Source organism: Trachypithecus francoisi, unplaced genomic scaffold (assembly GCF_009764315.1).
Source record: "Trachypithecus francoisi isolate TF-2019V2 unplaced genomic scaffold, Tfra_2.0 Lachesis_group12, whole genome shotgun sequence".
NCBI lineage: Eukaryota > Metazoa > Chordata > Mammalia > Primates > Cercopithecidae > Trachypithecus > Trachypithecus francoisi.
The window spans coordinates 98104168-98130496 of record NW_022681457.1 but is presented as its reverse complement, the minus strand read 5'-3'; the positions used below and the strand labels follow the sequence as shown (position 1 = coordinate 98130496).

Sequence of the window (26329 nt, the reverse complement as noted above, 5' to 3'; positions counted from 1 at the left end):
TCTGACCCACTGAAGTGAAGGTGAGGGTTTTGGCAGCCTTTTAGGCCCAGGGGATGTTGTTCCTGGGAAGCCTATCACAAGGAACATTCCCAAGTTCTGACTTTTTCTAAAGATTCGTCCAAATGGGTCATTTGCTCAGTGGTAGAAGCTCCATGTGGGAGGTAAGCTGGCTGGGTTATTGGCATCTTGTTTTTTGAATTGCTTTTTATCCCTTTGCTACTTGGACAGGCATCAAAAAGTGGTTATTCTTTGAAATTTTGGTTTAATGCCAGATTTGCCTACGCAGGCTAGGAAGCAGCCCCATCTGAAGAAATGAGAAGTTGGATTCCCTACAAGAGCCCTCTCCTTTCTTAACCAGTTGTGTTAAAGGATCCCTAGGTTTGCCAGTGCATGCCTTCACTAAACAAATGTTTGTGAGGTACCTATTGGCACCAGAGCAGATTGCAGGCTGGCTGGAGAGCAGCGCCTCGGATTTCACATTGCCCTCCTTACTCATTCACATTACCTCCCTGGCCCTAAAGGCATGATTGTGACCCTTGAATATTACAAATATTAAATTTTGAGGAGTCTGTGCTCAGCTATTGATGCCAAGCCATTTAGGTGCTATTATCCTGATCATGTTATCCCTATATTTAAACCTCTCAATTATTTTTTCATTAATCTTAGAATAAAATCCAGATTTTTTTTTTTTTTTTTGGAGAGTTTCATTCTTGTTGCCCAGGCTGGAGTGCAGTGGCACGATCTTGGCTCACTGCAACCTCCGCCTCCTGGGTTCAAGTGATTCTCCTGCCTCAGTCTCCGGAGTAGCTGGGTTTACAGGTGCTCGCCACCACACCCAGCTAATTAATTAATTAATTAATTTGATATGGAGTCTCACTCTGTCGCCTAGGCTGGAGTGCAATGGCACGATCTTGACTCACTGCAACCTCCGCCTCCTGGGTTGAAGGGATTCTCCTGCCTCAGCCTCCCAAGTAGCTGAGATAACAGGTGCCCCCCTACCACGCCCACCTAATGTTTGTATTTTTAGTAGAGACGGGGTTTCACCAGGTTGGCCAGGCTGGTCTCAAACTTCTGATCTTAGGCTATCCACCTGCCTTAGCCTCCCAAGGTGCTGGGATTACAGGCGTGAGCCACCTTGCCCAACCTAAAATCCAGAACCTTTAATGTTAGACATCAGAAACACAGGTTGCTGTTCCCTCTCAGCTCCCATCCCCTGTGTCTTTCTCATTCAGTAGGTCTGGAGTGGGGCCTGAAAATGTGCATTTCTGACAAGTTTCTGTGTGATTCTGTTGGTGCTAGACCAGGGGTGGTACTTTGAGAACCTCTACTTTATTCTTTTTTCTCTGCCTTGCTCTTGGCTTTCTTTCAGTTTCTCTAAGGCATCACATGCTATTTTTTGCTTTCAGACCTTTGCACACACCCTTCCCTTTGCCTCATACTTTTCCCCTCAACTCCTCCTGTTCATCTTTCAGACTATATCTTAAAGATTGTTCCTTCAGAAAACTACTACCTAATCAAGCTTCAAGACACAGCTTAAATAACTTCTATGATGATTTCATTGACTAAAGGCCATTGTTAGTTTACCTTAAAAAAAAAAAAACAAAAAAGGGCCAGGCATGGTGGTTCACGCCTGTAACCCCAGCACTTTGGGAGGCCAAGGCGGGTGGATCACGAGGTCAGGAGATTGAGACCAGCCTGGCTAACATGTTGAAATCCCATCTCTACTAAAAATATAAAAAATTAGCCAGGGGTACCTGTAGTCCCAGCTATTCGGGAGGCAGAGGCAGGAGAATCGCTTCAGAACCTTAGAGGCGGAGGTTGCATTGAGCCGAGATCGCGCCACTGCACTCCCAGCCTTGGCGACAGAGTGAACTCCATCTCAAAAAAATAAAAAATAAAAATAAAGGTGTAGCTGGTGGCGGTGGCTCACGCCTGTAATCCCAATACTTTGGGAGGTCGAGGCGGGCGAATCACGAGGTCAGGAGTTTGAGACAAGCCTGGCCAACATGGTGAAACCCCGTCTCTACTAAAAATACAAAAGTTAGCTGGGCGTGGTGGTGGACGCCTGTAGTCGCAGCTACGCAGGAGGCTAAGGCAGGAGAATTGCTTGAACCTGGGAGGTGGAGGTTGCAGTGAGCCGAGATCGTGCCATTACACTCCAGCCTGGGCTACAAAAGTGAAACTTGGTCTCAGAAAAAAGAAAAAAAATTAGTTAATGCCCAGGGTTCACAGAGTTCTGATTTGTTTGATTTGCGATTTGAGCATTGGTGTGGTTAGTGGCTGTCCCAGGTGAATCCTGATTTGCAGGTAGAGATCTATTCTAGACTGTATCAGGTTCCTTTGCTATAGTAAACTTTTTTTTTTTTTTTTTTTGTGACGGAGTCTCTCTCTCTTGCCCAGGCTGGAGGGCAATGGCACAATTGCAGCTCACCACAACCTCCGCCTCCCGGGTTCAAGCGATTCTCCTGCCTCGGCCTCCCAAGTAGCTGGAATTACAGGTGCCCGCTAACACACCCGGCTAATTTTTGCATTTTTAGTAGAGACGAGGTTTCACTATGTTGGCCAGGCTAGTCTTGATCTTCTGACCTAGGTGATCCACCCACCTCGGCCTCCCATGGTGCTGGGATTACAGGTATGAGCCATGGCACCCAGCCTATAGTAAACTCTTAGCACCCATACTTCTTGTCAGTGCTTAAATATAATTTAAATTACTTATTTATTGCAAGTTCAGTGAGGGCTGACTTGCTCTCTTACTTACTGTCATAGTGCCTGGCATGTAGTAGGCTCCAACTTACTGAACAGATGAACCTGAGCAGCGTTCATTATAATGCTCATTCAGGAACTATACATCTGACAGGAGCAGCTTGACTATATTACCAGATTGTTGTTTCCACTGCTAGGGCAAAGCAGGTATCACAGACTGTCATGGGGAGACACAAACTCCATTTTAGAGAATGGATTAATTTATTTGTGCCTCCTGACAGTGGCCTTAATCACGCCTGTAATCCCAGCACTTTGGGAGGCCGAGGTGGGCAGGTCACGAGGTCAGAAGATCGAGAGGCCATCCTGGCTAACGTGGTGAAACCCCATCTCTACTAAAAATACAATAAGTTAGCCAGGCATGGTGCCACGCGCTTGTATTCCCAGCTACTCGGGAGGCTGAGGCAGGGGAATCGCTTGAACCCGGGAGGCGGAGGTTGCAGTGAGCCGAGATGACACCGCTGCACTCTAGCCTGGGGGACAGAGCAAAACTCCATGTCAAAAAAGAATAATAAATAGAAGAAGTGAGGTTAGGGTTTGTCATCTATCTTGTAAAATGTCTACCACTTCACTTTATGTTAATAAGGTTGCCAGAAGTGGTGGCTCATGCCTGTAATCACAACATTTTGGGAGACCAAGGCGGGAGGATCTCTTGAGCTTAGGAATTTGTGACCAGCCTGGGCAACATGGTGAAACCCTGTTTCTAAAAAAAAAAATACCAAAAAACTGCCAGGTGTGGTGGAGCATGCCTGTAGTCACAGCTACTTGGGGAGGCTAAGGTGGGAGAATCATTTGAGCCTGCCGTGAACTGTGGTTGCGATTGCACTCCAGCCTGGGTAAAACAAATGAGAGCCTGCCTCAAAAAAAAAGGGAGTTGGAGGTGATTCTTGTAAGGGATATGTGAGCAAATCTAGGTGTTTCATTAAGGTCTTTATATATATTCTTTGTATAAAAAAAGACGAAGTTTCACTATGTTGCCCAGGCTGGTCTCAAACTCCTGAGTTCAAGTGATCCTCCTACTTTGGCCTCCCACAGTGGTAGGATTATAGGCATGAGCCACTGTGCCCAGCCCAGGTCTTTAATTTCTTCATTTTGGGATAAAACTTTAAAGGACTCATCTGGAAATTGGTATCTAACTTTTGATAATAGTCATTTTTGAGAGCATATGGAGTTTTATCTTAAAGCTTCTATTTAAATGATTCTTCCAAGTGTATGCCGTTTCCCTAGAATAATGAATGCTTGCCTTTTTTTTTTTTTTTTTTTTTTTTTGGAGACAGAGTCTTGCTTTGTTACCCAAGGTGGAGTGCAGTGGCACGATCTTGGCTCACTGCAACCTCCGCCTCCCGGGTTCCAGCGATTCTCCTACCTCAGCCTCTTGAGTAGCTGGGATTACAGGTGTGCGCCACCACTCCCGGCTAATTTTTGTATTTTTAGTAGAGATAGGGTTTCACCACGTTGGCCAGGCTGGTTTCAAACTCCTGACCTCAAGTGATCCACTCACCTCAGCCTCCCGAAGTGCTGGGATTATAGGATCAGCCACCGCACCCAGCTTCTGTAACTTTCCTTACTGAGACACATTTGTGAATTTACATTTTGGTCTCGAAAGTATACCTAAGATAGAGTAATGGAAAATGGATACGGGATTGAAAGCTGTGATCTGAAGAGGTTAGCTAGTGCTTCACAAACTTTAGCATGTGTTAAGAATCACCTGAATTACTGCTGCTACCTGAGAAATTCTGATTCAGTGGGTGTGGGCTGGGACCTAAGAATTTGCATTTCTAACAAGCTCTGAAGTGATACAGATGCTGACAGTTCGGAAGACCACAATTGGAATGAGACTGAGGTAGGTAGTAACCTTCTGAAAAGGGAAGGAAAAAAAATTACTAGACTAGGAAGCCATAGCGGTAACTAGAATAATAGTGGTGATTTACACTATAGTTTGACTCTTGATGATTTGGAAGGCACACTGTAGGTTAAGAATGGTAGAAAGAAGAGACTTGAAAGAAACTAGACCTCCTGTAACTGTGGCCTCAGTGCAGTTTATTCCTGGGTAGCGGAACCCTTGCCCTGCCAGTACCACCCTGGGAGCTCCACTGCTCTATGGTGCTCATCACTGGATCCCTTCCTTTAGTGGGGCCACACTTAGTTGGTCACCAAATCTTAGTCTACCACAGAAATGGTTTTTGCTTTTGAGTCTGGTTTCCCCTCTCTCCACTGCCTTTTGTTTTTTGGGGTCCCTGTTATCTCTCACCTGGTGTCTTGCTACAAACTTCTGACTGTTCTCTTTTCTTCCCCTTTTCCTTCCAAGTCTGTCCTCAACATAATCACCAGAGTGATCATCTTTAAACAAACAAACAAACAAACCTGGCCAAGTTACATTAATGCTTTACAACCTGGCTACCTGTTGTCTGTAGATTTAAGTCCAAGTGTGACATACAAGTAAGTTCCTTTGGGATCTGGAGGATGAGGAGGGATGTAGGTAAGTTTCCTGTCCCTGGAGTAAAAGCAGGCACACTTTTTGCTGTGGGTGTTATGTAGAAGACAAGTAGACATTTGACAAGGGTTGAACTTGCATGACTTCTGAGGTCATTCGAACTCTTGGGTCCATGATTCTGAATATGATAACGGTTGCTATCCTGAAGGATCCTCCTGTGTTTCATTAGTAAAATAGACATAAAACAGAAGACCATGTGCCTGTATGTTATAATGAGTGCTGTCAGAGTTCGGCAAAGTCACTGATCTATTTATGTCTCAATAGTTGAGGAAAGAAGTCTTGTTGAAGTTCAGTCAGTATGAGCTAGATGTGAATGTATTTAAGTGGTTACAAAAGGAAGGAAAGTCCAGCTTGAGCAGAAGCCGTGCAGGAATGGGGATGAGGTGAAGTAGAGATACTTGGGGGCTGGTCAGCTTCCTGGGGTGGGAAGTAAAAGGAAGGAAAGCTAGATCACAGGGATCCTGCTGAGCTTCAGCCATTTAGATCTGATCTATATGGGCTTACAGATAGGTAACTGGTGCAATCATGTGATAAAACTAATATTTTACCAAAATGATCCATTAGTTTGTAGTATGCTTTGAAAAGGGGAGAGTCTTAAAGCAGTGGAATAAGTTAAACCGTAGAACTACTTCTGGCAAGAGGTATGGAGTTCTGCTCCTTCTGTCTCATTTGCATAGCCACCTGCTCCCACATGTGGAACATGCAGGAAAGAATATAGGACTGAGAATAAGTGGGTTCTACGGGGTGGAATATTTAAAGATTTTGATTGACTGGTGGGCAGGGGGAGTCTCATTTTTGAGGAGAAGTTAAATTCCATATTTATTTTGTGGAATATAATAAGATTTCTGAAAACAAATGTCCAGTTTCTAGTTGGAGATAGGAGACTGAAACTTAGGTAAGACCTGAGTCTGGATACGAGTTTGAGAGTTAACTGTGTGGTAGTTAATAGTTAAACCATGGAATGAAACAGGCCTCCCAAACTGTGGAGTTTAGAGATAGAAGCCAGATGGAGCTCTGGACGATGCCAGAGGCCATCAGGTAGAAGCAGCCAACAGAGAGTTGGAGAGATCGGAGAAGGACCAGGATTGTGTAATATTTCTGGAAGCCAAGGGAGGAGGGAAGATGTCAAATTTTTATTTCAAAGAAAATAGGCAGTTGGATTTGTCATAAAGCATTTTATTGGGATCCTTTTTAGATAAGGAAAAGGCCTGATTTCTGAGGGCTTGAGAAAAGGAAAGAACAAGGGAAAGGGAAAGAGCACTCTTGAAAGGCACTGAGAAAAGGGAGAGTCTGGCTGAATCAGTCCAGTTCCTCCGCTTCATCCCAAAGACCTGCATATGTATAAGGCAGATGGAAGAGGGAAAGGGGAAGGTGCTAGCAGAGTATTAGGAGGGTGTAAACAGGCACGTCTTTCTGGAATTGTGAGAAAAAGGAATCAAAGGCATCCACTGGGTTAATTTCTAAGGGGCACTATACCCTTGGCTGAAAAAAAGGTTATCTTAAAGCCTGTTGTTGAAGATTTGGGTCATACTCATTTCCTCAGGTTAGGTAGGACTGGATGTTATTGATATCGGGAGGGAGGTGGAGAATAGAATTAGGATTTGTAATGTCTATCAAATTATCCCTTGAGTTTCTGAGCCATTCTTTAGATTTCACTTAACATCTTAGCTATTACCATTCATGTTTTTACTTCTGTAATGCTCTCAGACACTGAGATCTTGGTCTAGAAAGAGGAAATGGAAGGGAGCTATGCTATCCCTGTAGAATCCAAATTTTAGAGGGCAGGATTAAGGCTAGGCAAGGAGCTACAGTCAACATCAGTTGTTCTGAAAAGATAGGAATTAGAATGTACAGAATATTCCTGTTTTACATATGAAAAACCAAGGGTCAGAATCAAGATTTGAATTTAGCTCTGATATTTCAGGTGAAATATTTCCTCCAGCATCCCACCCAGTAAAGGAAAGACATGGACAATCTGATCCTGTCTTCATTTTTAGGCAAAAGACTCAGCTCTTTGCCATTTAGCATTTACTAGACTTGTCCTAAAAGAAGGAATGTCGATGGATTTCCATTTTACTTCTGTTTTCCCAGACATCCCTATGACGGAGGCACAGATGAGTTGCGGAAAGAGCGGGTGGTAGGAAAGAAGCCAGACATATGGGACCTGCTTGGAGGAACTAGCCAACTAGGGAATCACCTCAAACAGTGAACCGTTGACTAGAGTTTGGTTCCTGTGTTGGATGAGAGCAAGCCTTGTTCTGTCTCTATCTTCTTAGAACATACTGTCCTGGTCAATGCTAACTTTAGTCAGTTAGATCCTTGTGACTCAGTGTGGTCCATCGTCTAGAAGCACCAGCATCACCTGGAAGCTTGCTAGAAATATAGATTTTCAGGCCCCATCCCAGATTTATTGGATCTGACTCTGTTAATAAGATCTCTAAGTGATTCATACGTCTAATGGTTTAGAAGCACAGAGACCCTGACAGCTGAGAATAAAATTTTCAAATGAAATATCAAGCTGGTAGGCCAGACACGGTGGCTCACACCTGTAATCCCAGCACTTTAAGAGGCTGAGGCGGGTGGATCATGAGGCTACTAAAAATACAAAAATTTAGCCAGACATGGTGGCACACACCTGTGATCCCAGCTACTCAGGAGGCTGAGGCAGGAGAATCGCTTGAACCCGGGAGGCGGAGGTTGCAGTGAGCCGAGGTCGCGCCACTGCACTCCAGCCTTTGTGACAGAGTGAGACTCTGTCAGTGTGGGAGACCACCACCAGTTGTTTCGTGCATGTTTTGGGGACCCTGGCTCCCGGTGGCTTACCCAGTTCAGAACCCGTAGTGGAGCCATCCACAGCCCCCAGCATACCTCTGCAACTTCCTCTCCAGCCACTCATTTGTACCTTAAGCTCCTCACAATTCCTGGTCCTCTTGATTAGGATATACATCTGTTTCTCTCTTTCTGTCATGCTCAGCAAACTTCTACTTTGGCTTCAAAACCTAGCTGAAATACCCCTCTGGGACTTCTTCCCCATTTTCATATTGGCATAGCCTTGTGCTAGTACCTCTGCTTGAACTGTATCTGACATCTGTCATGTGCCCAGCACAGGCAGATATTCATAAACCTTTGTTGAATACACCCCAGATTCTCGCTACCTAGCTGAGCTTTGGGAGCTAACGTTTTGTTGTTTAGGTTTATTGAGAGGAGTGACAAATCTCAATAAATGCTTTAAAAATTAGAACGTTTGGCTGGGCACAGTGGCTCACGCCTGTAATCCCAGCACTTTGCGAGGCTGAGGCGGGTGGATCATGAGGTCAAGAGTTCAAGACCAATCTGGCCAACATGGCGAAACCCTCTCTCTACTAAAAATACGAAAATAGCCAGGTGTGGTGGCGGGGGCCTGTAGTCCCAGCTACTCGGGAGGCTGAGGCAAGAGAATCGCTTGAACCCAGGAGGCAGAGGTTGCAGTGCTCCATCTCAAAAAAAAAGAAGAGAAAATTAGAACGTCTGAAGGATTTTAATCTCACACCGTTTCTGTTCCCTTTTGTTCATTTCATGATAGAAGGAGAGAGGGCCAACCGTCCTTACCTAGGTTTTTGATGGTTTATTTTCAAAGGGATAACAGAAATGTCACTAGCAATTTTGGTAACCAGAGAAGCAGGGTCTTTCTGAGGTTGGTGACCTGTTTTCTTTATAGCTGACCATCTATCTGTGCCTGCTCCTCTTGAATTATAGCCCAGGTGCTCTCTCAGAGTCTCAAAAAGGAAATCCCCACCCCCTCCGTCATATCTGCCCAGACTGCTAAGAGCAGCATGTACCCTGTGCATGTAGCCATCCCTTCTCTAGAACGCTGGTTCTCTGGGCTGGACTGGCCAATCCGCTTCTCTATCTTAGTCACACTGCTCCAACCTCAATACTGCCTGCTGCCTGCTTGAGCCTGTGCTGCTTGCAGCAGATTACTGTATGCTTGTTCCTGGGCCCATTTCCTGTTTCTATTCTAGTCACTGGTGGCTCAGCTCTGCTTCCTGCCTGTGTGTCTCACACAGATTCCTCTTGCTGGAACCTTTTGTTTCCTTCAGAACAGCCTCAATCTTTGAAAAGCAACTGAGCCTTACCTCTAGTATGATGGCTCTTGAGTCACTTAGTCCTACAGAGGACTGGGTGGAAGTACCTCCTCCCCCATTAAGCACACCATTTGAATTTTACCTTGTTTCTCAGTTTGTCCTCAGCCCTGCTGTAGGAAGCTAAGTTGGGCCAAACTTGTCCTCACTTATTAGTATACAGGGCTATCGGGACTGGTATGTCCTGATTCTTTTGTACCTGGAGCTTATAAACGTATTTCCTACTACTGAGGAAGATACTTGGTATTCTCTCTGGCCCAAGCGTCCCTGAAGCCCAGGTGATACTTACTGAGTTGGACAGGTTATGCTATCCTCAGCAGAATAACTGGCTGCAGAAAACATGGGGATGGAGAAGAAAGCGTGTGCTGACTCAACCCTCCATCCTGTGTGAGCAATTCAAACCCCCCACCCACCCCCTCAGAGCTTAAGGTGAGAGAGAGAAAGTACAGTGAGGTTGTAAAAAGGGAAGAAGTGAAGGAGGTTGTCCTGGACAAATGTATTTAAAGTCCTAAGGCTCCCCGCTCTTGCCCATTTCCTCCAAAAAATACGCTTTGTGAATAAATCTTTTCTCTCTTCCTTTACAGCTACTCTTTTGGGATCATTTGATAATACTGAGTCAGAGGATTTCTGTACTAGACCCTAGGTCTAGCTATGTTTAATAGAGATTTAATACAGGGACTTTGGGCTTACAACTGGAAAGAGTAAGGGAGCTTGCTCTAGGCTTGGCCTCCGAGAAACTGGACCCAGATTTAACCTAGATTTGACCTACCAGGGGAACTTTGACCTCAGAGCTACTATTGGATTGATTGCTCTTGAATCATATCCCTAAACCTGTGATCCAGGATCAGTAAGCTGGAATCAAGAAGCAGTAGCTGCTGCTGCCAGAACCAGCACCCAGTTAAGTGGAGGATGGAACCAAAATGCTCCTGCAGAAACAAGTGAAGGAGACAGAAATATGGTCTCTGCTTACTTTGATCTAATCTTATGAGTCAGCTTCTCATTAGCAGAAGCTGAATTGTATGCAAAACCAAGGGATTCTTGGAAATTTCATTTTTACGTTTTTTTTTTTTTTTTTTTTTTGAGGCGGAGTCTCGCTCTGTCGCCCAGGCTGGAGTGCAGTGGCCGGATCTCAGCTCACTGCAAGCTCCGCCTCCCGGGTTTACGCCATTCTCCTGCCTCAGCCTCCCGAGTAGCTGGGACTACAGGCACCCGCCACCTCGCCCGGCTAGTTTTTGTATTTTTTAGTAGAGACGGGGTTTCACTGTATTAGCCAGGAGGGTCTCGATCTCCTGACCTCATGATCCGCCCGTCTCGGCCTCCCAAAGTGCTGGGATTACAGGCTTGAGCCACCGCGCCCGGCCCATTTTTACGTTTTTTAACCTTTACAATTAGAGAAAGAATAGAATGGAGGCAGCATGAACCAGCGCCACAGAATATTTACAATACTGACACCCCCATTCCTGTCTCCCCTCCCACCTCCACTTTACATATGAGGAACCTAAGGCCCAGAAAGGGCAAGACACTTGTCCAAGGTCATTCAGTAAATGAGAACATTGGATTCTTTGACTTCTAGTTCACTGGTTCTACTGTTGCTTTTACTGTTAGGACCAACTCCTATACAAGATCAGCAAAAAGATCCTTTAAGAAAAGGAAGGCCGCGGGCGCGGTGGCTCACTCCTGTAATCCCAGCACTTTGGGAGGCTGAGGCGGTGAGATCACCTGAGGTCGGGAGTTCGAGATCAGCCTGACCAACATTAAGAAACACCGTCTCTACTAAAAATACAAAATTAGCCGGGCGTGGTGGCGTGTGCTTATAGTCCCAGCTACTTGGGAGGCTGAAGCAGGAGAATCACTTGAACCTGGGAGGCGGAGGTTGAGGTGAGCCGAGATCGTGCCACTGCACTCCAGTCTGGTCAACGAGCAAAATTCCATCTCAAAAAAATAAAAAAGAAGAGGAAAAATGCCATATTCAGAAAATGGACTTTGCCTTCCATATTCTCTTTGGAGAAAGGGAAGGAGTTATGAACAGATATGATGTTGAGATTTCTAGATTTCTAGGCAAAGTTAATGATATTACAGCTTTTGGATTTAGTTCTGTTCTCCAGAAGAATGTAAGAAGCATTTACTCTGAAAGGAAGAATTCTCAGAAACTGGAATGTCCTGATATTCCTTAGTCATCATGGATGAACTAGTTGTCATAGTGACAGTGGCTCACCTTCACCCATTCCCCCTTGCATTTTCTTCTGCTGTTGTTGCTTTTCTGTCCAAAAAAATCAACAAAAATCAGAAAACCAGCTCTCAGATGTTTGGTTGCCCAGCTGTTTCATGTCTGTCCTTAGGCGGACTTGGGCCTTTCGAACAGGAAATGAGCCAAGTCCACCTAGAAATATTATCTTTGTAGAAACCAGTAGGGTCCTTTAAGCCAAGGTGAGAATCTGTTTCTTGAAACTTGGCCCAGAGGGGAGGACCTGTAGGTGTGGAGCTATGTTAACATACCTGGCCAGGCGCACTGGCTCACGCCTGTAATCCCAGCACTTTGGGAGGCCGAGGCGGGCAGATTATGAGGTGAGGAGATCGAGACCATCCTTGGACAACATGGTGAAACTCTGTCTCTAATAAAATGCAAAAAATTAGCTGGGTGTGGGCTAGACGCGGTGGCTCACACCTGTAATCCCAGCACTTTGGGAGGCCAAGGTGGGCGAATCACCTGAGGTCGGGAGTTCAAAACCAGCCTGGCCAATATGGTAAAACCCTGTCTCTACTAAATAATACAAAAATGAGCTGGGCGTGGTGGCAGGCACCTGTAATCCCAGCTACTTGGGAGGCTGAGGCAGGGAGAATTGCTTGAACCTGGGAGGCGGAGGTTGTAGTGAGCTGAGATTGCGCCACTGCACTTACACAGCCTCGACTACAGAACAAGACTCTGTTTCAAAAAAAAAAAAAACACCTGGGTGTGGTGGTATGCGCCTATAGTCCCAGCTACTAGCAGCTACTAGGGAGGCTGAGGCAGGGGAATTGCTTGAACCCGAGAGGCAGAGGTTGCAGTAAGCCGAGATCGAGCCACTGCACTCCAGCTGGGTGACAGAGCAAGACTCCGTCTCAAAAAACAAACAAAAAAACACCATACCTGATAAGTCAAGTGTAGAATTAGCCCTATTGTTTTTTTTCTCTTGTGTCTAAGACATACTAGAAAGCTGTGATGACATCGGTATGTATTCTTTTGCCATCCCTCTGGGGACCAGTGCTTGGTCTCCTGAAACCCCTACTTTATGGCCTGAAATTGTTTCATCTTCCCTGCCTGTTATCAGCATAGAATTGGTTGGTATTGTGACATAATCTGATTGCCTTGAGGCAGAACTTACCTCCAAGCTGCTAGCTTCCTTCCCATTTGACCTTTCCCAAGGAAGCTAAGAATCCATGCCTTGTTGAAGGTGCGAAGGTTGGAGGCTTAATCTTGAGAGTCAGTGAACCTGTCCCTTACGGCCAGCTTTGATGTGGGAAGAATATTGAATATTGTTTACTGAGATGGGGATGTGTGAAAGTAATTTTTCCTGACATTTTGGGGAAGGTAAGAGAGAAAACAGATTTAAACTACAAGGGATCAGTGGCCAGGTGTGGTGGCTTACACCTGTAATCCCAGCAGTGTGGGAGGCTAAGGCAGGAGGATTGCTTGAGCCCAGGAGTTTGAGGCTGCAGTGAGCTATGCTTGCACGACTGCACTCCAGTCTGGGTCTATGAGCAAGACCATGTCTGAAAAACAAACAAAATAGGTCAATGTTCAGACGAACCATTATCAAGACTATTTGGATTTTTATCCCCTGTTATCTTCTGGAACTTGATTATAGCTCCCCTGTGTTCAGAGTTGTTCTTTTCAGAGTCCTTTGAGGTTGTATTCTGGTTTAAGATTCTATCAATTTTTCACTCTCAAATCTGTTTATTCCACCTTCTCCCCCTAAATATTTGGATTTTATATATAGACCAGTAGGCTAAGGTAGGGAAGATCACTGACAAGTATAAATTTAAGAGTTTACAAAACCAAGGAGGCCATCCAGCGCCCTAGTTCTAAGCCGTGTTCAGCACAGTGCCAACTTTGCCTTCCCTGGTTGTCCTTGCTTGCTTTCTGGTTGGTATAATTCTGAGGGGCAACCAGGCTTGCTGTAGAGAGGAAAGCCAGATGATGTGGAAGCCTAAGGCAACACCCCCTCCTTGTTACACTTCTCATACCCAGAACTCTGCTTGCTTTCTGTGTTCCTTTCCTTTCACTCCCCTTTCCTGCCCTCTTTACTCAAGTTCTAAGATTATAGCTGATGATCTTCATAATAGAACAAACTCCGTTTGGTTAACCTTCCTAACAGGGAATGCTTGGCTTTGAGAAAGTAGGGGGTTCCTAACTTCTTTGCCTTCTCTAGCTTTACAGTGCTCTTCTTTCCTGCTGGGATTAGAACAGCCCTATTCCATAAATATGCGCTGCTCTAACTCAGGCCCAGCTCTGACCCAGATTCTTTTTTTTTTTTTTTTTTCCAGATTTGAGTCTATTAACTAGTGACTCTCAAAACATTTCATACATTTTTGGCCAAAAAGTGGTTACTAACTGGGTAAGACAGTGAGAAGCCTTTGCGGGGCAGGGTAACTGGTCAGGCAGATAACATGGTACTATATACAGGCCTGATGAGACTATGACAAACTGAAAAGCAGGGTTTCAACCAGTTCGTGGCTTATGGGAGTTCCAGAATCATCATCATTATCTTTTTTTTTTTTTTCTTTTGGTAGAAGTTAGATGCCTGGATTTTTATTTAAAATCTCCCAGTTTTTAGATGGGGTCTATATGAGGGTTTTAGGCAATGAATTAAAAATTCTCGGCCGGGCGCGGTGGCTCATGCCTGTAATCCCAGCACTTTGGGAGGCTGGGGCAGGCAGATCACGAGGTCAGGAGATAGAGACCATCCTGGCTAATATGGTGAAACCCCGTCTCTACTAAAAAATACAAAAAACTAGCCAGACATGGTGGTGGGCGCTTGTGGTCCCAGCTACTCAGGAGGCTGAGGCAGGAGAATGGCATGAACCCGGGAGGCAGAGCTTGCAGTGAGCCAAAATTGTGCCACTGCACTCCAGCCTGGGTGACAGAGTAAGACTCCGTCTCAAAAAAAAAAAAAAAACAATTTTTCTGGGGCCCATGGGTCTGTCCCTGCAGTGTCTTGTGGACTGCCCCGTGTAGTGTTGGCTCTCTCTTGCATTTACTCCCTTTGAGCTGGTGCCTAGAGTTTCTCCGGGGGTGGGGGACAGCTGTGAGGAGCACCTTCTCATCTATCCTTTGCCAGTTCTCATTGTGTTTGGTGTTTGTTTTATTGGTTTGTTGCAGGGGGTGGGGGGAACAATGGGGGAAATGTTGAGCAGAAGCACTCGATGTGATTAAACCTCCAGCTGAGCGTATCTGTGGGAGTAGAATATCGACCCCTGGAAAATCAATGGCTGCTGCAGTGACCTAGCCGCTGTTTGCAGGGGCTCCCACCACAGGAATGCAGCCCGGCAGTCTTTCTTCTCCCCACCTTTTTACCTCAGCAGTGCCCTCAGCCTCCACCCAAAGGGTCAGACCTGCCTCAAGAGATTTTGGAGAGGTGGGTTAGAACAGCACGTTCTCGTATTTTCACAATTAGATTGAAATTTCTCCAGTGACACAGAGCCCTGCCTCTGACAGCCTCCTTTCCAGACACTTCCTTTCTGCACTGCTGCAGAAGTTGTCCAGACCCATTCGGGGTTGTACTTCTGAGTTTTAAACAGGAGAATCGAGTTCTCTTGATACCAGCACCCAAGAGCATGTCTCTTGTGGAGGTTTAGAATTCAGGTGCAGGGGTTTAGGATGGGGGAATGGAGATTAAGGAAAAGAAAGAGGACTAACAGAGATTGTGTCTAAAGAGGATGCTTTTGAGTAGATAATTCATTGAGCAACATTTATCAAGCATCTTGTTGTTTGTGTGTCTGGCATCTTTCTGGTCACTAAATAGCCTGATCTTGCTCTGGTCCCACAGGCTAGTAGAGATAGAGCACAGTGCCATCAGTCCTGTAACTACATCTAGAGGAGCCTCAGAGGAACTCTGGGCCCTGCCTGTAGGGTGAGAGTAGGGAACTAGTCCTCTGACTTGGGTCAAAGTGGATGGTTTAATAGAATGGCTAGCAGATCTCTTCTTGGAGTGTGGAGGCTTCTGATTCCTCACTGCCTCCACAAGACTGTTTTCATCTTGGAAGTTCCCAAGGCTAAAAAAAAAAACAATTTTAGCCTGTAGTTGTTGTACCTATAAAGCATCTTCAAGCAATTTATCCTCCCACCCAATTCTTCTGTGGTGGTTGGGAAATCAGCCAGCCTGATGTGTGTGAAAGGAGAGTTCAGTTGCCCTATTGTTGGAGCACCGCTGTGGCCAGAGGGTTGAAGCTTGCTTGGCTTTTAAAGCCTCTAGAAAGGAGTCTTCCCCCCCCCCAAAAAAAAAAAAAAAAAAAGAAAGGAGTCTTCCCATCTTGTAGCTTGGGAAGTGGGGTACCTAAACAAAACCCAAACATCCTGCAGTTCGGAAGGGTGGCTGCAGTGCTGGGTGAGGAGGAAAGTGTGAGGGTTTCAGGAGGCCATCTAGAGGCCAGGAATACCTTGATTTTTTTAAATCTGTGAACCACGCCCTTGTGATTGATAAAAGGATTCGAACACATTCAGTTTGAATACCCAGCAGAGACCAGGCTCCTACTTTCATGGGACTTCTGCCTTAATGGGACTTCTGCTTGTTTCCCTACATTAAAAGTCACCCTCCCCACAGCCCTCTGTCCTCTTATATATTCAGTACCCTACAGAAAACCCAGGGGTGAGAGGAAGTACTGTACCCTTTAATTTAGCATAGAAAAAGTAGGTTTAAGTTGAAGGTTATCGGTGAAAGCGCTGATTTGAAATAAACGCTGCAAGTTATAGCAGGAGTAATTAGAAAAGAGGGGGGTTGGGCACCGTGGCTCACACCTGTAATCCCAGCACTTTGGGAGGCCGAGGCGGGTGGATCACCTGAGGTCAGGAGTTCGAGACCAACCTGACCAACATAGTGAAACCCTGTGTCTCTACTAAAAATACAGAAATTAGCCGGGCTTGTAATCCCAGCTACTCAGGAGGCTGAGGCAGGAGAATCGCTAGAACCTGGGAAGCGGAGGTTGCAGTGAGCTGAGATTGCGCCACTGCACTCCAGCCTGGAGGACAGGGTGAAACTCCGTCTGAAAAGAAAAAAGGAAAGAGGGGAACACATAGCATCATAGATTTGTAGAGTTTGATTTATCTAGTATCAGTCTTTCCTTTAATAAAGTAGTTAAGTGAGCCTCATGAGGTTAGCCAGTTGAGTCAAGTAGCTAATCACTCAGCATGTCTGGTGATACAGGTTGTTGGCCTTACCCCTATTGGAGCATGGAACCCAGCCTTTGATCATGTCAAGCTTCTATTAATACCTTATGGAAAGAGTGTAAAGTAATGGATTTGAACCTCAGGTTTATTTAATAGTTGTCTGTCCTTGGGCAAGTCACTTCTGAACCTGCTTCTTTGTTAAAATGGGGGTAATATCTATATCAGAAGATGATTGTGAAAATTAAATGAAAGCCACTCACCTTAGGGTTGAATATGTGATAGTCACATATTTGTGTCAATTCTGCTTCCTTTCAAAAGGAAGATATAAAGAAACTTTATTAACTTTTTCCAACATCCTTTGTATTTGGAGATTTGGTCTCCAGAGCTTTCTTTATGAATTCTGATGTGTATATAGGGGGTTTCTTCTTGGAGATGGGCCCCTGAAAAGCATTCTGGAGACAAGAAGAGTCTAACCCTTCTCTTCTCTGCCTTCCCCATCAGGTGGCCAAAAGGTACCAGGAAGAATGGATCATTATCTTCAGAACAATAGCCTATTGTAGAAAAGGAGAAGAGGGAGTTTGGTGGGGGATCTCATCCTATGTGATGGTTTCTAAGATACAAACCAAGTTTTTGGAAACTTGACGGGGGCAAGTAGGAAACAGATTTTTCTGAGTCTTTCCTGGAGTAGTTTCTGCTGTTCCAAACTATGCAGGTAGTCCATGTAGGTGATAGGGCTTGGTCTTACAGTAAAAGGGTATTGTCGGCTGGGCGCGGTGGCTCTAGCCTGTAATCCCAGCACTTTGGGAGGCCAAGGCAGGCGGATCACGAGGTCAGGAGATCGAGACCATCCTGGCTAACACGGTGAAACCCCGTCTCTACTAAGAAATACAAAACAAAAACTAGCTGGGCAAGGTGGTGGGTGCCTGTAGTCCCAGGCTGAGGCAGGAGAATGGTGTAAACCCGGGAGGCAGAGCTTGCGGTGAGCCGAGATCCGGCCACTGCACTCCAGCCTGGGCGACAGAGCGAGACTCCACCTCAAAAAAAAAAAAAAAAAAAAAGTATTGTCAACCTCTGAATCTTTTCTTCCCCTTCCTTACTTTACTAACTGCTTAACTCCTGACCTGGAATTACCACCGGGTATGAAAGGCAGCCTATTCTGTGTGTTGATTCTTTCTTGGCATTTCAGTTAACACCAGCAAGCCTGCTCTCTAGGCATAGGTGGCAGTTAATCTGTTGGATTGAGACCATGGAATAATGTCACAGCAATTCTGTAACTCTTGGAGTCCCTACCAGTCTGGGGTGGGTCAAATTTATCTTTCTTACATTTATAGCAAAAACTAAGGAGAAAAAAAGAGAACTTATGACTGAAACTTTATTGTACAAGTGTTCAGTAGAGGTAGCCTCTTCTTCTCTGCTACCCTCAACAAATTGTTGCTTGAGGAAGGTTTTATGAAAAGCCAAGTCTCCCAAAAACTTATTTGCCTTAGGTAATTAATTTTGTCTCAGTTCTTCCTTAGAGTTTAAGGCTGTTGCCTCCTCTCCTACCTTTTCCTTTTCTTCATGGGTTATGTTTCCCAGTCTCTTCTGTGTTCTTCAGGATTTCCTCCCATTCTTCAGCATGAGAGCAGCCTAGGGGTGGGGCGGGGATAGGGGACTGACAAATTACTAGTATAGATTTGGTCATTATGGAAATTTTTCATTCAAGTATTGTCATTTAAATGGGGATGGCTGAGTTGCAAGGTTCCCAGGGCACACACTTACTATAAGCTTGTGTGTAGGATTTACCTGGTTCTCATGATGGGTAGTTTACCTGCCTGTATCAGCACAACTCAGCAAAAGCTTTTCCCAACTAAATGGATACAAGAACGCTACCTGGAATTCCCCAAGGATTTAGCCAGATTTATGGCAAAACCCTAAATCTGAGCATTGTCATGAGCCTATTCTTTATACTTGGTACCTGTTGTCATTTCACCTGCTCGGCAAAATGAATTTATGTCATCCTCATATGGCTCTATTGGGAGATAATTTAAACTTCCCTCCTCTAACCCTGATCTGGTATCTTCCTGCTTAAAAATATTCTTCAGCGGGCAGCCAATTCATCTTAGAACTTGCAGTTCTTCCTGTGAGAGTACCAGCACCCCCACTGCCCCTACCCCACAAAATAAGGTATGGACTGTGTGATTTCAGGCATGGTTTTGTTGTGGTGTGAAGAGAAGGTGTTAGCTGCTGAGTTCTGTTTGTCAGCAGAGCCTGACAGACTCATGCTGGCGCTCACTAGGGCTGGGCAACCAATCACAGCTGGAACAGTTATCGTCATGGAGTCCCTGTGGGCTTCCTCTATCAGGTCACATCCCAAAATAACATTGGGCAGTATTTCAAGGGAAGAAATGAAGGCTTTCAGGGCTGTAGCCAGCCTGGAGTGTGAGATTCTGTGTGAAATAGTTGGATCTGCTCCAGCGCTTTTGATCTGCATGGTAGATGAGCAATAAAATGCACAAAACACATTGGAAACACGTGAGGAAATTCTCCTGGCCCTGCTGCTTCCTTGGAACTGGTAGGGCACTGAGTGGGCTGATCCTCACCTCCCATCTCTCAGCAGGATTATACTTGGAGGAGAACAAACCCTGGAAAAGAAATCTTCCCATTAAAAGGGCATTGCTACAGTTCTTTTAACAGTCTTTCCAGAAGATGCTTGTTAGCTGGGTTCTTTTGGGATAATTGAGAACCTGAGAGTCCTGAGATGCCAAGGGCATCCCCCACCAGGGAGAATAGGGGCTTTTTTTTTTTTTTTTTTTTTTTTTTTGAGACAGAGTCTCGCTGTGTCACCCAGGTTGGAGTGTGGTGGTGCGATCTCGGCTCATTGCAATCTCCATCTCCTGGGTTCACGCCATTCTCCCGCCTCAGCCTGCCAAGTAGTTGGGACTACAGGCACACGCCACCACGCGCAGCTAATTTTTTGTATTTTTTAGTAGAGATGGGGTTTCACTGTGTTAGCCAGTATGGTCTCTATGGTCTCTATCTCCTGACCTCGTGATCCGCCCACCTCGGCCTCCCAAAGTGCTGGGATTACAGGTGTGAGCCACCGCACCCAGCCCGATTGCACTTTTTATTAATAACAAATGTGTTGTAGAAAACTGAACTGTTACGAACATTGAGGTCTGGCTTAACAATCAGACTCTGGCTTTTTGTGGAACAAAAGACCTGAAAAACTGGCTTTTTGTGGAGTAGAAAGCAGAGGTGTGTCCTGTGTAATAAAAGGATGCGGAGTTCAGAGCAATATCTGTTCATGTAGATAGAGGGGCAGGACATCTTTTGGAGACTTCTGCCCTTACTACTCCCTCCCATTTCCCAATAAAAATATTTACTATGCCTAGCCACTGGGACTGGTAGGTATGTCTTAGAACTTATATTGCTGATATGTTGTTGTATCTCTCATTCCAGAATATTGCTACTGGTCGTTTAACCCTGACCATATGGTGCTGGGGGGTTTCATGCATATGCGCCAGGGGTGTCACAGACTTAGATTTATCCAGCCCTCTCTGATTGTATATGTGAGAAAACCGAAGCCTGGCTTGTTGCCAGTTTGCCCAAGGTCACAACTGATAAATACCAAAAGCTGGGCCTTGGTCTCCTTAGAGGCGTGACCTTTCTCCTCAGTTCATATAGTGTCACAACATAATGGAGAGAGAAAGCCAGCATGGCCTATAGGGTTCAACAGGCCTGGGTTTAAAATCTGGCTTCCACCACTTGCCAGATGACCTAAGCATGTAGCCCAATCTTTTTCGGCATCAACTTCCTCATCTTCAAATTGGTAATGTGACTGGGTACAGTGGCTCACACCTGTGATCCCAAGCACTTTGGGAGGCCAAGGTGGGAGAATTGCTTGAGCTCAGGAATTTGAGACCAGCCTGGGAAACATGGTGAAACTCCATCACTACAAAAATACAAAAAGAACTAATTAGGTGTCTGTAGTCGCAGCTACTCAGGAGGCTGAGGTGGGAGGATGGCTTGAACCTAGGAGACAGGTTGCAGTGAGCCAGGATTGTGCCACTGCACTCCAGTCTGGGTAACAGGCAGACCCTGACTCAAAAAAAACCAAACCGAAACCAAAATGGTAATGGTAATAGTATCTGTAACCAAGAATTGTAGAAAATTGGGTAACTTTGCAAAGTGTCTGGCATGTAGTAGATGCTTAAATGGTAGCTGTTAATCGTAAATGATTTGCCCCTTTCTGTGCTAACATTTTGGCTCCTAATTTTTTTTTTTTTTTTTTTGAGTCGGAGTCTTGCTCTGTCGCCGGGGCTGGAGTGCAGTGGCCGGATCTCAGCTCACTGCAAGCTCCGCCTCCCGGGTTTACGCCATTCTCCTGCCTCAGCCTCCGGAGTAGCTGGGACTACAGGCGCCCACCACCTCGCCCGGCTAGTTTTTTGTATTTTTAGTAGAGACGGGGTTTCACCGGGTTAGCCAGAATGGTCTCAGTCTCCTGACCTCGTGATCCACCTGTCTCGGCCTCCCAAAGTGCTGGGATTACAGGCTTGAGCCACCACGCCCGGCCGCCTAAAATTATTTGAAACCAACTATCCCATGCTGACCAGTTGCCATCTAATGAAAATGACACTTTGAGAGGTTGGCCCCAAGCCAACCAAATCAGGGCGATAAGAAGATTAATGCTCTTCCTTCCCCAGTGTTTTTCAATGCCCAGGCATCCCAGCCAGGTGGGACTACTGTTGACAGTGGTTTATTTAGCACTTTTTCTCCAAGAAGCTTAGGGCACTTTACCAAAAGTGACAGCTCTCCTGAAGAAGGGGAAGCCACATCTTTGCCAGTCACAGATGCCTCCAGAGTTCTGAGACCCCAGCCCCAAGAGCTACAAAGGTTTTCTTTAGGGTTCTAGGATCCCTCAAGTGGGACATTCTCCTTGTGGATCTATGACGAGCCTGGTTTTTTAACTGTAAGTGTGGCTGAAGGGACCTCCTCAGTTCTTGCCGTGAGCTGACAGGAGTGGTTGATGGGTATGTATGTATGTATGTATGTATTTATTTTTGAGACGGAGTCTCACTCTGTTACCTAGGCTGGAGTGCAGTGGTGCGATCTCCTTGGCTCACTATAGCCTCCACCTCCTGGGTTCATGCCATTCTTCTGCCTCAGCCTCCCAAGTAGCTGGGACTACAGGTGCCCGCCACCACGCCCTGCTCATTTTTTGTCTTTTTTAGTAGAGACGGGGTTTCACCATGTTAGCCAGGATGGTCTGCATCTCCTGACCTCATTATCCACCCACCTCAGCCTCCCAAAGTGCTGGGATTACAGGCGTGAGCCACCGCACCCGGCCAGGTTTTGGTTTTTTGTTTTGTTTCTTGTTTGGTTTTTTTTCTTAGCGCTTCAGCACGTGTCCAAAGATACACACCAAGGCCACGGGTGGTGGCTCATGCCTGTAATCCTAGAACATTGGGAGGCTGAGGAGGGCAGATCGCTTGAGCCCAGGAGTTCGAGACAAGCCTGGGCAACATGGCAAGGCCCCATCTCTCCAAAAAAATTTAAAAATTAGCTGGGGGCCGGGCACGGTGGCTCATGCCTCTAATGCCAGCACTTTGGAAGGCCAAGGTGGGCGGATCACTGGAGGTCAGGAGTTCAAGACCAGCCTGGCCAACGTGGTGAAACCCCATCTCTACTAAAAAATACAAAAATTAACCGGGTATGGTGGTATGCCTGTAATCCCAGCTACTCAGGAGGCAGAGGCAGGAGAATTACTTGAATCCAGGAGGTGGAGGTTGCAGTGAGCCAAGATCTTACCACTGCCCTGCAGCCTGGGTGACAGACCTAGACCCTGTCTCTTTAAAAAAAAAAACAAAAAAAAAAAAAAACAAAGATACACACCAAATTGAACAGTGGTTTCTCTACTGAGTGCAACAGAAAGACAACCATGGGGGACTTTGGCTTCATCTATAATATCTGAAATGTTTTTATCATGAGAATGTTTATGTTTTACTTGTACAACTAGAGACAAAAATGATCAAAACAAAACATTTAATTTTTCTAATCCCAGCTACTCAGGAGGCTGAGGCAGGAGAATCGCTTAAATCTGGGAGGTGGAGGTTGCAGTGAGCTGAGATCATGCCACTGTACTCCAGCCTAGGTGACAGACCGAGACCCTTTCTCTAAAAATAAAAAATAAAAATAAATTAACAACAACAAAAAAAAACGCACAAAGATGCACCCCAAATTGAACAGTGGTTTCTCTGTTGAGGGCAACAGAAAGACAGCTTGGGGAACTTTGGTGTAGGGGACTTTGGCTTCATCTGTAATATCTGAAATGTGTTTTTCATGAGACTGTTCATGTTTTACTTATATAACTAAAGACAAAAATGATCAAAACTTTTTTTTTTTTTTTTTTGAGACGGAGTCTCAGTCTGTCTCCCAGGCTGGAATGCAGTGGTGCTATCTTGGCTCACTGTAACCTCCACCTCCTGGGTTCAAGGCATTCTCCCTGCCTTAGCCTCCTGAGTACCTGGGATTACAGGTGCCCACCACCATGCCCGAGTAATTTTTGTATTTTTTTTTTTTTTTTTTTGAGACGGAGTCTCACTCTGTCGCCCAGGCTGGAGTGCAGTGGCCGGATCTCAGCTCACTGCAAGCTCCACCTCCCGGGTTTACGCCATTCTCCTGCCTCAGCCTCCCGAGTAGCTGGGACTACAGGCGCCCGCCACCTCGCCCGGCTAGTTTTTGTATTTTTAGTAGAGACGGGGTTTCACCGTGTTAGCCAGGATGGTCTCGATCTCCTGACCTCGTGATCTGCCCATCTCGGCCTCCCAAAGTGCTAGGATTACAGGCTTGAGCCACCGCGCCCGGCCAATTTTTGTATTTTTAGTAGAGATGGGGTTTCGCCATGTTGGCCAGGCTGGTCTCAAATTCCTGACCTCGTGATCCGCCCACCTCGGCCTCCTAAAGTGCTGGGATTACGGACATGAGCTACCGCGCCTGGCCAACATTTAATTTTTCAAAGCGATTTGAACTGAACCAAGTTCTCGTCTGATAGATGGATCCTTGATTCCTATTCTGTTCTGAAATACACTTCTTTTTCCTGTAAGCAGGAAAGTTCTTATTACCAAAAGCTGGCAGTTTGATAAGGAATGGAGACTGTAGTAAGGAGTAGGTGAGGGAACCTGCTGATCCCTAAAACAGAGCATTGAGCTGTGGGATTTGCTGTAGACCGTAGGGCCTAACGAGTGCTTTTTGAGGCCCTTTCTACTTGCAGTGGCTCTCCTTGTCATCTTGCTGCCTCTTTTAGTTTGTTCTTAGTTCAGAGGCTAGATGTCTGTGGTATAACTTAGGCATCAAAACAGGGATGGGACTGGGCACGGTGTCTCATGCCTATCCTAACAGCAGTTTGGGAGGCCAGCGTGGGAGGATTGAGCCCAGGAATTTGGGACCACCCTGGGCAACATGGCAGAATCTCTTCTACACACACACACACACACACACACACACACACGGTGGCGCATGCCTATACACACACACACAGAGCCATATGTGGTGGCGCGTGCCTGTAGTCCCAGCTACTTGGGAGGTGGAGGTAAGAGGATCACTTGAGCTGGGCAGGTTGAGGCTGTAGGGAGCTGACATCATGCCAGTGTACTCCAGCCTGGGGTAACAGAGTGAGACCCTGTCTCAAAAAAAAAAAAAAAGAACCAAGGGTGGAGTCCCTCTCTCTTGGGACTAACGTGGGGCTCTTCATAGCTCCAGGTACTTTAGTCCTTCAAGAAAGGAAGATGTCCTTTGCTGTTACCTCGTGGTTGACCTCTTGAAATCATTCTATGCTGGAACTAATTCTCATTGCATTTTTAAAGTATGCTGTGGCATGCCTGGCCTACTTCTTAACAAAAAGAAAGCTAGCATTTTCTGACTTCTCAGCTAACATGGAAAGCTGGACACAGGCACAAATGCACACCTACCTACCTGCCTTCAGAGCAAACTTTGTCTCCAAGAGCTCAGCAGAAATGCTCCCAGCCTAGTGAGGTACCAAGTGGTTTGTGGAAGGTCCACCCAGCTTGGATACTTGAAGAAGAGCGAGCCTAAAAGGTGCCCTCTGACCTCCAGTGTTACTGTCAGATCTTAGGGTCAAAGTCACTTTCAGCCGATCTTTCCAGGGTGAGCTTGTTTGTGTGAGCAGGAATAGACTCAAACCAACTTAGATCTCCTCCTCGAGATGTGTGGTGTTTTCAGTTTTGTTTTTGTTTGTTTGTCTTCGTGACGGTGTTTTGCTCTATTACCTATGCTGGAGTGCAGTGGTACAATCTTGGCTCCCTATAGCCTCCTCCTCACTGGCTCAAGTGATTATCCCACCTCAGCCTCCCAAGTAGCTGGGACTTACAGCTGCACACCACGACACCTGGCTTTTTGGGGGGGGTATTTTTAGTAGAGACAGGGTTTTGCCATGTTGCCCAGGCTGGTCTCGAACTCCTGGGCTCAAGTGATCTGCCTGCCTCAGCCTCACAAAAGGCTGGGGCTGCAGGCATGAGCCACTGCATGTGGCCCAGTGTGTTTAAGAGAACTCTTTTATTTACCATTTAAGTATCAGGGTTTTCATCCTTTCTTCAATTACAGTTAGTTTCCAGCCTGAAGTAATGTTGCTAGCTAGAGAATGAACATGGGGCAGGGGATGGAGTTAGGGTACATTTTCTTAGGTGAATATTTTTCATATTGAGCTCCTATTTGCTAATACTGGAGTTTGTTGACCTAGAGTGAACTCTTCATTGATTAATTCAAGACAAGCAAAGCCTACAAATAAATACCAAGTTCTCACTGAAAAACATAAAAGCTGGGAAAAAACAGAATTTGTTCAATTGGCAAACATTTGTTGATTACTGTTATAGACCAGGTGTTAGGAGTATAGTCCCAGACCTTATTGGCGGTTAAGAAATTGCCTTTCTCATCCAATGTATCTCTTTTTTACCTCCCACCCCTTATGTTATAAAGTATGGTGACTTGGAGTGAGTCCTTGGCAAATGGAGGCTATGATAATCTATAATAATCGTCATCATTCTAATATATAATAGAAGGAGAGGGGATCTATAAATGTTTCCCAAACTTGTTAACATTCTCTTGTAGCTCCTGGTGCCATCCTGGCAGCATTTTGTAAAGTTTTGCTATTAGAAAAGAACTAAAGCCTCACTGAAGTAGTTGCTTTCTTATGACTATAGAAGTTAGGACTGGGAAAGAAGACGAAAGTGCTAGATCTGCTTCTGAGGGGATAGAAGGATAGAAAAGGAATCAGCAAAACTCAGTCACACCATTGTTTGTATATTGTCTCACTACTATTGCTCTATAGTGTCAGAGTTGAATAGTTTTGAAGGAGGCTTTATGGCCCACCAAGGTCTAATATATATTCCACCTGGTCCTTAACAGAGTTTGCCATATGTAAATTATAGTATTATGACTAGGGCCGGGCGCGGTGGCTCACGCCTATAATCTCAGCACTTTGGGAGGCCAAGGAGGGCCTCCTGCGGTCGGGAGTTCGAGACCAGCCTGACCAACATGGAGAAAACCCGTCTCTACTAAAAATACAAAAAATTTAGCCGGGTGTGGTGGCACATG

General features: G+C 45.7%; 1 protein-coding gene across 2 annotated transcripts in view; it reads left to right on the top strand.

Moving 5' to 3' along the window:
• The window catches only part of ARID1A (AT-rich interaction domain 1A), an 87032-nt gene that overhangs the window by 39396 nt on the left and 21307 nt on the right, over positions 1-26329 (top strand). The gene's annotated exons all lie outside the window — the stretch shown is intronic.